Source organism: Melopsittacus undulatus, assembly GCF_012275295.1.
Source record: "Melopsittacus undulatus isolate bMelUnd1 chromosome W unlocalized genomic scaffold, bMelUnd1.mat.Z SUPER_W_unloc_3, whole genome shotgun sequence".
Taxonomy (NCBI): domain Eukaryota; kingdom Metazoa; phylum Chordata; class Aves; order Psittaciformes; family Psittaculidae; genus Melopsittacus; species Melopsittacus undulatus.
The window spans coordinates 1,047,303-1,057,503 of NW_022993945.1; the positions used below are offsets into that span (position 1 = coordinate 1,047,303).

General features: G+C 44.2%; 1 pseudogene; it reads left to right on the top strand.

The window, feature by feature from the left end:
* Window positions 1-1,144: 1,144 nt before the first annotated feature.
* Window positions 1,145-8,883, top strand: LOC117438256 (kelch-like protein 36; annotated as a pseudogene).
* The last annotated feature ends 1,318 nt before the right edge of the window (window positions 8,884-10,201 follow it).

The following is a 10,201-nucleotide window of genomic DNA, read 5'->3' on the forward strand; positions in this document are numbered from 1 at the left end:
ACTTAACCAAGGCCTTCTCCACGTATAATTTTATCAAAATCACTTAAAAATCAATAGAAGGAACATGGATAGCTCTGTCATAAATAATATAGTAAAAGAATTTACTCACTTTATAGAAAAAGGGGGGATTGATACAGGGGTAACCAATGTACAGGGGGGTAATGCAGAGAAAAATGTACAAGGGGGTTAAAAGAATTCCTTTGCTTAGATGGGGGTGTTGTCTCTTGTGAAGTATCTGACATGCTGGGGCATTGATTACTGCTGGAGGGGGAGAAGCAGATGCTAGTTCTACTGACAAGGGACAAAAGCACTACTGATAAGCCGGGGAGAGGCAGACTGGGCGCTGACCAAACCTTAAGGCCATGACAAAAGCACAGGTGTTTGGTCCTACTGAGAAGCAGGGGAGAAGCAGACTGGGCACCGACCAAACCCTAAGGCCATGTCTGAAGGTTAAAAGGTGTAAAGTTTAAGAAGAGGAAAACCCATTTACTTCATCTTGAAGACCCCTACCCACAAGAGGAAGACTCATTTACTTCATCCTGAGACCCCTGCCCATGACCAGAAGGGGCACTGCGCAGGTGCAAAGGACCTTCTGGCTCATTATAATACAAAGCGGGGATAGATAATAAATATGTATAGGCGGATTGAGCAACCTCATGTCTATGTATACCTTAAGAGAATAAATGTAAAGGGAGAACAACCCTGAGGTGTGCATGCTTTGGAGGAGCTTTCCCCATGCACCTCAGTGCTGAATAAAAGCATACCTACTTTACAACTTTAACTAGTTGTGGAGTCTATCCGCGCATCACAGTGGTGCTGGCTGCAATCTGGGCTGGTCAGATAGCTTCACACCCAGGAAAACCAGATGAAGTGCTGACCAGGCTTCTCATTGTACCTTTAGCACACCCACCCTGTGCAGCTGATCACCTCTGTACCAATAACACCACACAGCGCCCGACCTGACACAGACAACGATGGTCTTGCCTGAGAGCACCGGCTTGGCCACGGCAGGTGAAAGCCCCGAGATCTAAGGAGTCCCCACTGCCGTCCAGCCCCACAAACTTTCACTCCAAGCCCAGTTGTTATTTGCCCAGCGCCTCTTCCCGCCCCGCCTTGGTCCCGCCCCGTTCCGACCAGCAGCGTTTCCTGGGCTGGCCTTGAGATGTGGTTGTCCGCTGCTGCGACTCCTGGTCCCCCTCCCGCCGCAGGTTGTTGCGTGCGCTATGAGTTAATTGCGAGGCGTCTTTCCTTCGTCTTCGGCTTCTGATATTTGCTGCCGCTTTGCTTTCTCGTTCTCCTTAACGCTTCTGCTAGGGAGCGCGGCCTGTGCAGCTGTCCGAACACAATGAGGATGCGCGGCTGGGGCCTTGCCGGAGCCACCCGCTGCCCAGTGTCAGCCGGGGGTGAAGCGTGTCCTGGCCTGGTCGTGAGAGAGAAATGGTCTTACTTCTGCCAGCTGTAGCGAGCACTGGTAAGTAAATAATTTGCATCAGTAATACACGCGGTGGTCTTCGGTTATACTTTAGAGTACAGCGAACTTTGTTGACACAACCAAGTGTTATTAACGTGAGAAAACAATATCGGACAGCGACAAAACCATCCTTTTTTAACTTGGACATTTTCGACCTGCAGATTAGGATGTGCATGCCTTATTAATTGTGGTGTTTATTCAGCACACTGTGGTTTCAGCAGCTTGAAAGGATTGGCATGCTGCTAACATCTTTGTTTTTGTTCCAGAAGTACTACAGAGACGGCTGTCATGGAGGGAACCAGGCAAACCAGGATCTGTCGTCCACACAAGATAAGTGAATACTCAAAGGTTTGTATGTTTTGTGTAAAACCCCAAATTACAGAAATAACAAGAAGGTTCGAGGGGGGTGGGTAGTGAAAGATCTCCATTGGATGAACTGTTTGGAGGAATGTGAATATTCAAAGCTTTTTAAAAGAGGTATGAAAATGGTGGTCTACTTGCTCAAATAGTTTTGATAGAAAAAGTTGCTACCTAGCAATTAAAAAAAAAAAGAAAAAATCATCAGCAGCAAATGGGCATCTGCTCATCATGACTCATAACTTGAAAAAGAAACCCACTTCATCACAGCATGCTGGGGAATGGACTCAGTCAGAGATCAATATGATCAGACAAAAAGCCCTTTACTGCAAAGCATTAACACCTTATAAGGTGTTAATCGCTTACACACACCTACAGCAATTTGGCATATCATGATTGGATACATGTCTTGAAGACCCTTAGTGACTAGCATATAATTGGTCAAGCACAGGTGTGAGAACTTGACCTTGAAAGCTTGCCAACAGTCCACAGTTCTCATCACTCAGTGAATTCCAGCTTCTTATCTTGCTTGCTTCAGGTTCCTCAGGCCTCTCATGGCCTTGCTGTATCTTTCAGAGTTATTCAGATTTCATGTACCAAATATTCATTCTCCTGTGAGAACACTGTCTCCACAACAGCACAGTGTTTTCTCTGCACCAGAAATTCAGTCATTAAATTCAAAGTGTTTATTTTGGGAATTTTTCACACTGATCCATCTTATAAAGTCTAAGCGAGCCACAGAAGCAAAGCTGGGATTCCTCTTTGGATTTAGTCTTTGGTTTGTGCAAAATGGGAGTCTAGATCCCATAAACAGGGGTTATTCCAGTGAACTCAAGATGTGAGGTTAATTTTCTTTGCATAGAATATCTGTCTGCACAAGTACATTGATTTTAGTTGGGAACCCAGAAAAGTCCACCTTAGGTTAGCTCTTTATGCAGGTCACCAGGATGATGGCCTAAGGTGTGTAAGATGTTGATGTCAGCTGCAATTATTATGTTTGCTTTGTTTCATACCAGTGGAAACTGCTTTTCTGTTCTGGGGTGAGCACTAGGTTACAGAAGCTGCAGAGCTAGTACCTTGTACTGCCAACAACAACTAGAAAAGAGAAACTTTTCAGTGCCTGTATCTGTCTTATCAAAGTCAAATGAGACAAATTTTCTCTTGCATCACCGATGGGAAGTGGTACTGCGTTAACAATCTGAAAGAAATTTGATCTTTGAATCTGAAAGAAGTTAAAATACTGCTCTGATACAATTGATAAAAGATAAATAGGGCTAATTTTTAAATACATCTCTACCAGTATAATCTTTCCCTGAGTGCTGATCCTGTCTACTGTTCAAGTGGTTTAGTCTGAGTTTAGTAATAATTCAGTGTATTAAAAATTAGTTAACTAGACAGCATTACTTTATTTTCTTGCTTAGACAACAGCTGTCACTATCTGTTAAAATTACTGGATAATGCTAAAGCCATTCTACAGAATATAAGTAGCTTGAGAAAAATGTTCAGTACAAAATTAATCTTGGTTTTGAAACATGCAGCTATCAGCTTCTGTTATTTGCTCACTGAACCAAAGAACTTGCTAAGAGACTGAAACCTATTAATGTATTCTGAGTCCATCCAATGCTATACATCATGATTTGATGCTTGATTTCTGAAGTAGCAGCAGTTCTGCATGGCAACAAGGCTTTTGGGAGTACAAGTTATCAGGTGTGTGTGCTGCTGACTTGACATCCAGCCAAGTAAATAGGGATCTCTGGCAAATTTCATGTTCTGGTCTAATCTTGTTATGCACGATGGTATTAAGAGAATATTAGAGAGAAATGATTGGCCAATTTAAAGATACAAGAGGGAATATGTTTTTTGGTGTAATCCAATAACTGTCCCCAAATAGTCATATGCAGAAGAAGGTGCTGTAAGATGTTAGTTATTGCCTATTCATCCACTGTCCTTTATCATAGTTGCCATAAATCTGTTTGTCCTTTGCCATATTTATTCTTCTTCCCATCTCCTCCATCCCCTCATCTCTGATTTGGGCTCCTGTGTGATGCCACCTTTTTTCAGCTTCATAAAAATGACGATAAAAAACTTCACAGTCCTTAAACCCTGTATTTTTTTTTCTGTTACGGATCTCTGGCAGTTTTATTCCTCAATGGAAGTTACTTTGTTGTTTATGCCAGAGTTTCCTTTTTAGGCTCAGTGATGTGATTAGGCAATGAGTATAAGGCAAATTAAAAAGTTTTGGCCCAGGAAACCTATAATTACGGAAGCCTCTTCACTTAGATTGGTTTAACTCTGTACACTTGCATGTACAAGGCTACTCCAACAGAAGGCTTTTTGGCAGCTTAGTCTCCATTGTTTAAAGAAGAACATAAGCAAAACTAAAGAGAAACTACTGGGCTATCATGCTAAGAGCAGCACGCTTGGTTATTAATTTGGGTCTCACCTTTGGTGGAATGCCTGTCACTGTACCACTAGCTGCTAAAAGGTAGATATAGGAGGCAAGGTTCCCAAAGTTGGTGTTAGCTCGGGAAGATTGGATGCCATCACGTCTGGCCAGTGGTGAGCTGCATGCCTCAGTCCTGGTTATCTCCTCAGGTAGAAGTACAACTACCAAATTATGTACACAGAGTGCAGATCTAGAGCAAGGGTTGTGTGCACGGGAGAAAAATTGACTCTAGGACTTGAACCTTTCCCACCCAGGTGGGTAGGAGGTTGTCTCACCATGTTTTAACCAACCCATTAATGGCTTATCCAGACAGCAATAATCATGTACTTTCTGTTCGGGGAAACCAGGAAAGCCACGGATAGTTGGGATTTCTAGGAGAAGCAACAGATTGGTGAAGGAAAGGTTGAATGCCTGAGAGCCTTGAAGAGACCTCAGGTCGTCTGTGTGACTGCCATGTAGATATGGGCTGCTATGCCTTTTCAGGATGTCACTTCTGGGAATGCAGCCTGAGGATATAGAACTGAGCAAGACCCAAGGTCTTGCAGCTAGAACTGTTCAGAGTTAATTTAGGTTTAATGCAAAGATGTGCTTCCTTTCCACCTCCTTTCAGTTCTCTTACATGTTCTTAAAGGCTCTGCAACTTTGCCTGGTTTGGATTTGGTAATTAAAGTTACGTATTCGCATTTAACTTAACCTGACTATCAGGCATTTCAGTTGTCATGGTTTAAGCCCAGCCGGTAACTCAGAACCACACAGCCACTTGTTCACTTCTCCCCTTCTTCCCTCCACTGCTCCCAGAGGGATGGAGAGGAGAATCAAAAGAATGCAGCTCCCATGGGTTGAGATAAGAACAGTCCAATGACTGAAGTATAATACAAAGCTACTTCTACTACCACTAATAATAATGATAAGGGAAATAACAAGGGGAGAGGATACAATTGCTCACCATGTGCCAACCAATACCCAGACTGACCCGAGCAGAGATCTGGGCCTTCTGGGTAACTTCTCCCCCCTCAGTTTATATACTTGGCATGATGTGCTGTGGTATGGAATACCCCTTTGGCTGGTTTGGGTCAGGTGTCCTGTCACTGCTTCCTCCTGGCTTCCCCTCCTCCCTGGCAGAGCATGAGACTCAAAAAGTCCTTGATGGGAGTAAACATTAGCAACAACTAAAAACATCAGTGTGTTATCACCACTGTTCCCAAACTGAAGTCGAAAGCTACTAGGAAGGAGAAAAATGACTGCTACTGCTGAACCCATCCTCTGGAAGGATGGCCCTAAAAGCTGCATTGCCTGACATGCTGGCGTAGCCAGCCCCTTCAGTATGTGTTCTGCAAGACATTCAAAGGGTAACAAAAACATTTCCATTTTAGTGGTTCTTAAGACTGGTAATGTGAGTCTGCGAGAAAGAGGCAAACATTGGTTGCTTCACAAGCTCTGTGGCACATACAGAGCTAGTGGGAAGAATGTCTAGACTGGAGGGATCTCAGAAAGGCACTTAATGGACATGTTCAGAGGGCATTTTCCTCTTTTTTAAAAAAGGAAAATACTTATTGTACTCATTAAAACATAAAATACCTTGGCTTCTGGAAGCAAGTAGTCATCTTATGGGAATAGGTTATCCACATGTGTGGCTTTGCATATAAATAAACAGCTATTATTTTGAATGCAGTGTGTGTGCCTGGAATAATATGGAAAGCAAGATTTTACCATAACAAGCTTGGAAATGAAGAGCTCTGAGAAGATTTAAGAGGGGGCAGCTGTCAAGTAAGCACTAACTCAAACAAAATACATGTCCTGAATGAAAAATTGTCGTACTGCTGCATGTGTCTCTCCCACTCCAAATATTTGGCAAGTAACTCGGTTGAGAAAAACTCTGTAAGAAATCATTTGGGGGACAAGTAAGAAAGGAAATTTCAACAAGATGTCTCAAAGACAATGAGTTGAAGAGTTTCAGAAAACTGTGCCTGCATAAATCGTCAGAGAGGAGGTTTGGATGCAGCATTGTGGAGGAGATAGGAGTAAATTTTCTTTTTATATATATATAAAGGGTGAGTAGGAAGCAGTTAAAGTCTTCATAGACGTTTCAAAGTGAAGGTGAGGGGTTTGGGTGCTTGTACTATGTTGCTTGCCAACTGTTTCAAGTCAGAATTTATCATAAATGTACAGCACAAATAAGCGATTCTCGCGCTTGTGTATGACTACATTTGGTGGAAAAACACTTTTGTACGTACTGAAATTTATCTTGGTGAAGATAACACCTACCTAATAGTGTTTGTTTATTCCAGGTATACAGGTGGGATGACCATTCCAGTCTAGTTCTTCAGAGCCTGAATGAGCAGAGGCACTGAGGCCTCTTCTGTGACATTGTCCTTGTTGTGGATGAACAGAGAGTCCCTGCCCATCGGAACCTCCTTGCTGTTTGCAGTGACTACTTCAACTCTATGTTCACCATTGGTATGTGAGAAGCCCACTAAAAAGAGGTTGAACTTTTTGGAGCCTCTTACGTTGGTCTCAGGGTTGTGGTAGATTTCCTTTATGGCAGTAAGCTGTCTTTAGATGGAGGCAATATCGACTCGCTCAATATGTGCTTGAAACAGCTCACCTGCTGCAGATCCAAAAGGTGGTTGATTTCTGTTGTATCTGGAGAATGAAGTCAGTGAGGAGAACTACTTTTACTTGCAAGAGCTGGCCTCTGTTTACAACCTGAAGAGCCTTGACTCCTACATTGATTCTTTCATCTTGCAGAACTTCAGCACACTGTCTTTCACCCCGGACTTCCTGCAGAACATTTCCTTGCAGAAGTTGTGCCAATACCTGGACAGCAGCAACGTGCAGCAGGAGTGTGAGCATGACTTGCTGCAGGCTGCCTTGCAGTGGCTTACCCAGTACCCAGAAAGGGAGAACGAGGCTTACCAGGTTCTGGATAACATTCATTTTTCCCTTGATACCTAAAAGTGATCTCCTCCATCGAGTCAAGCCTGCTGTCTGCTCTCTTCTTCCCAAAGAAGCAAACTGTGAGGGGTTTATAGAGGAGGCAGTGCACTATCACAACATCACGGCTCAGCCAGTGCTGCAGAACAAGCGGACAGCCCTGCGGACTTGCGAGGAGAGGCTTCTCTTTGGGGGTGGGGAGGTTTCTGAATGCTGCCTGGAACTGAGTGATGATACCTGCTTCCTGGACACCAGAAAGGAGCAGTGGGTAGCAGAGATCCCTCTCCCAGCCAGGCAAAGTCACCACTGTGTTGCACTCTTGGGAAGCTTCATCTTCATAGCTGGAGGCAGCTTTTCAAGAGACAGTGGAGGGGATGCAGCTTCAAATCTCTTATATAGGTATGTTCCCCTCTGTAACCAGTGGATAAAGGTGAGACATGAGCTGTATTGTTTTTCTGCTTAAAGTCCTTAATGTTTAGTGTGTTTTCTTCTTTTTGGTGAAAGGACAGGGCTCATTGCAAATGGAAATTCAACCTATTTAAATTGAAAAAGCAGCTACTTGAATCCTTTGTGGGAGTGCTTATGTTACGGTAGAGGACTTTGGGGCAGATTTTCAACTTCACTTAGGATTTGGGTGTCTCATCTGTGAAGTTGTTTGTCAGCATCCATCTGCAACTCTAGAGTACTTTGGGAATAATGCTACAGTGGACTTACAGGGGTGATTGCTTAGTTCATCTTTCTCAAGCAGTAACAGATATAATTAAATCAAAACTGGGTATGATATTAAAAGAAAATGTCTCTGACTTTTGTCAACCTCTCTGTGATAAATGTCTCTTAGAACAAGCTATTCAATCCCAGTCCTGTAAAACCCTGGGGCCAGCACAGATTCCTGTATGAACCAGTCATTCTTTGTTGTTTGGCAGATGACAACCAATCATTGTCGGCCACTAACGGTCATTTGGTGAGGTGAGTAGCTCCAGAGAGAATGCTTTCAGCACCGGAGTGAGGGGAAACACAGCGTCCAGGTGCCTCAATTCTGAGTGGCAAGAGCCGCCAAGGGAGTCTTCGACAGGACTTGCCCAGGAGCTGGCAGCTCTGCTGACGTGAGCAGCTGATTCACAGGGGGCAGCACCAGCCCTGAGTGGTTAAAACATGCCCCAGCAAGCATAAGCAACCAGGAGCATGGTGAACAGGGTGGGCAGGCAGGATGTGTCATGTCAGTTCATGCAGGCAGAGTGAATGGTCAGCGTATGTGATGTTGAGCACTTGTCCCAGGCCCACGGCTTTGTCTGGCAGGTCTGCTCTGGCTGCCCTGGCAGTGGCCAGCATCTGCACCCAGACAGAACTGATGAGGGGAGGCTGCAGCACAGACCTCGGAGTATAGTTGGTGCCTCCACTTGTCTCTTGAGGCAAGGGTGCACAGTGGGAAGGGCTGCACTCTGTGTGCTCTGGTAGAGGTCCTCCTGCAGCAGGTGACTGAACTGCGGGAGACTCGGTAAGCTAAAAGATGTCAGGGAAGCTGAGAGGGAGCTGGGCTGTTTACCCCAGGCCCAAACTGTGCAGGGGCCACAAGCATCCACCATAGCACCTCCAGAAATGTAGGAGGGTATTAATGCTGGAAGCTGAGAACTAGTAACAAAAAAAAAAAACCCAAACAAACAACAAAAAAGGGAAAAACCCCCACAAAACATAACCAAATCCCCTCCTCCCCCCCCCCCCCATGCGGAAAGTAGAACTGAGCAAGCTTGATGGAGGGGCTTGGTGACACTTCATATGCTGAGGTTTTCACCTCCGGTTCCTGCTCTAACCTTCAACCACAAAATTGGGCTCAGCTTCTACCAGAGGCAGCTGCAGTACTTTGTGTTTTTCAGGGCAGTGTTTTTCACAAAACAGGAATTCAAAATGACGAATGAAGTTTATTCTGATACCACTTTTTTAAAATCTTTTAATCACATTTTCTGAATCTGCACTGGTAGTAGCTCTTATCTCCTCCAACAAAATGTAGAAGATGGGGTGTGGGACAGAAGGGAAGAGACATAGCAATAGGAAGAAATATTTAGCTTCTGTGCCCATCCCTTCCTACACTTTTTTACTGACTAGTGGCATTCCAGTATCTGAAGGGGGCTTACAGAGATGCTGGAGAGAGACTCTTCACTAGGGACTGTAGTGACAGGGGGTAATGGGTTCAAACTAAAAAAGGTGAAGTTTAGGTTAGATGTAAGGAAGAAGTTCTTTACTGTGAGGGTGGTGAGGCACTGGAATGGGTTGGCCAAAGTAATTGTGAATGCTCCATCCTTGGCAGTGTTCAAGGACAGGTTGGACAGAGTTTTGGGTGACATGGTTTAGTGGGAGGTGTCCCTGCCCATGGCAGGGGGATTGGAATGAGATGATCTTAATGTCCTTTCCAACCCTAACTATAATTAATATGAAGCTGTAACCCTAGACCTTAAACTGACGACAGTGTGTGTGCCTTTAACTTAGTAGAATAGACCAAACTGTTCTAACTTACACATAGAGAGAAAAGAATGTTCAGATCATGGGGGAAGGAACATCACAGAACTGATAACTAGGAAGACAGCAAATAAGAACCAAGGATGTCAGCCTTCAAGATAACAGAGCAGCACCCAGCATGGAGCAAGACTGGAACAGAACAAAAGCAAGGACATGCCAACTGCTAACTCGGTACTAGGACCTTGCAAGTGTGTGCAAGCGCTGAGGTCATTCAGTAAACACAGGAAGACTATTGGTGACCACCAGAGACCCCCACTCAGCAAGAAAGCACATGCATAATTAGGATGTAAATATTATAAGTAGTTCCCGGAAATATGAATATGTAAAATATCCTGGAAACCTTATAAATATGCATGAGTATGCTAAATATATAGCCACTGTCGGTAAGTATTGGTTGCACTCACCTTTGTGAAATGATTCGCATGTGTGCCCAGCACTGCAATAAAGAATGCCTGCTTTCTGAAACTCCAAACTGAGTCTTA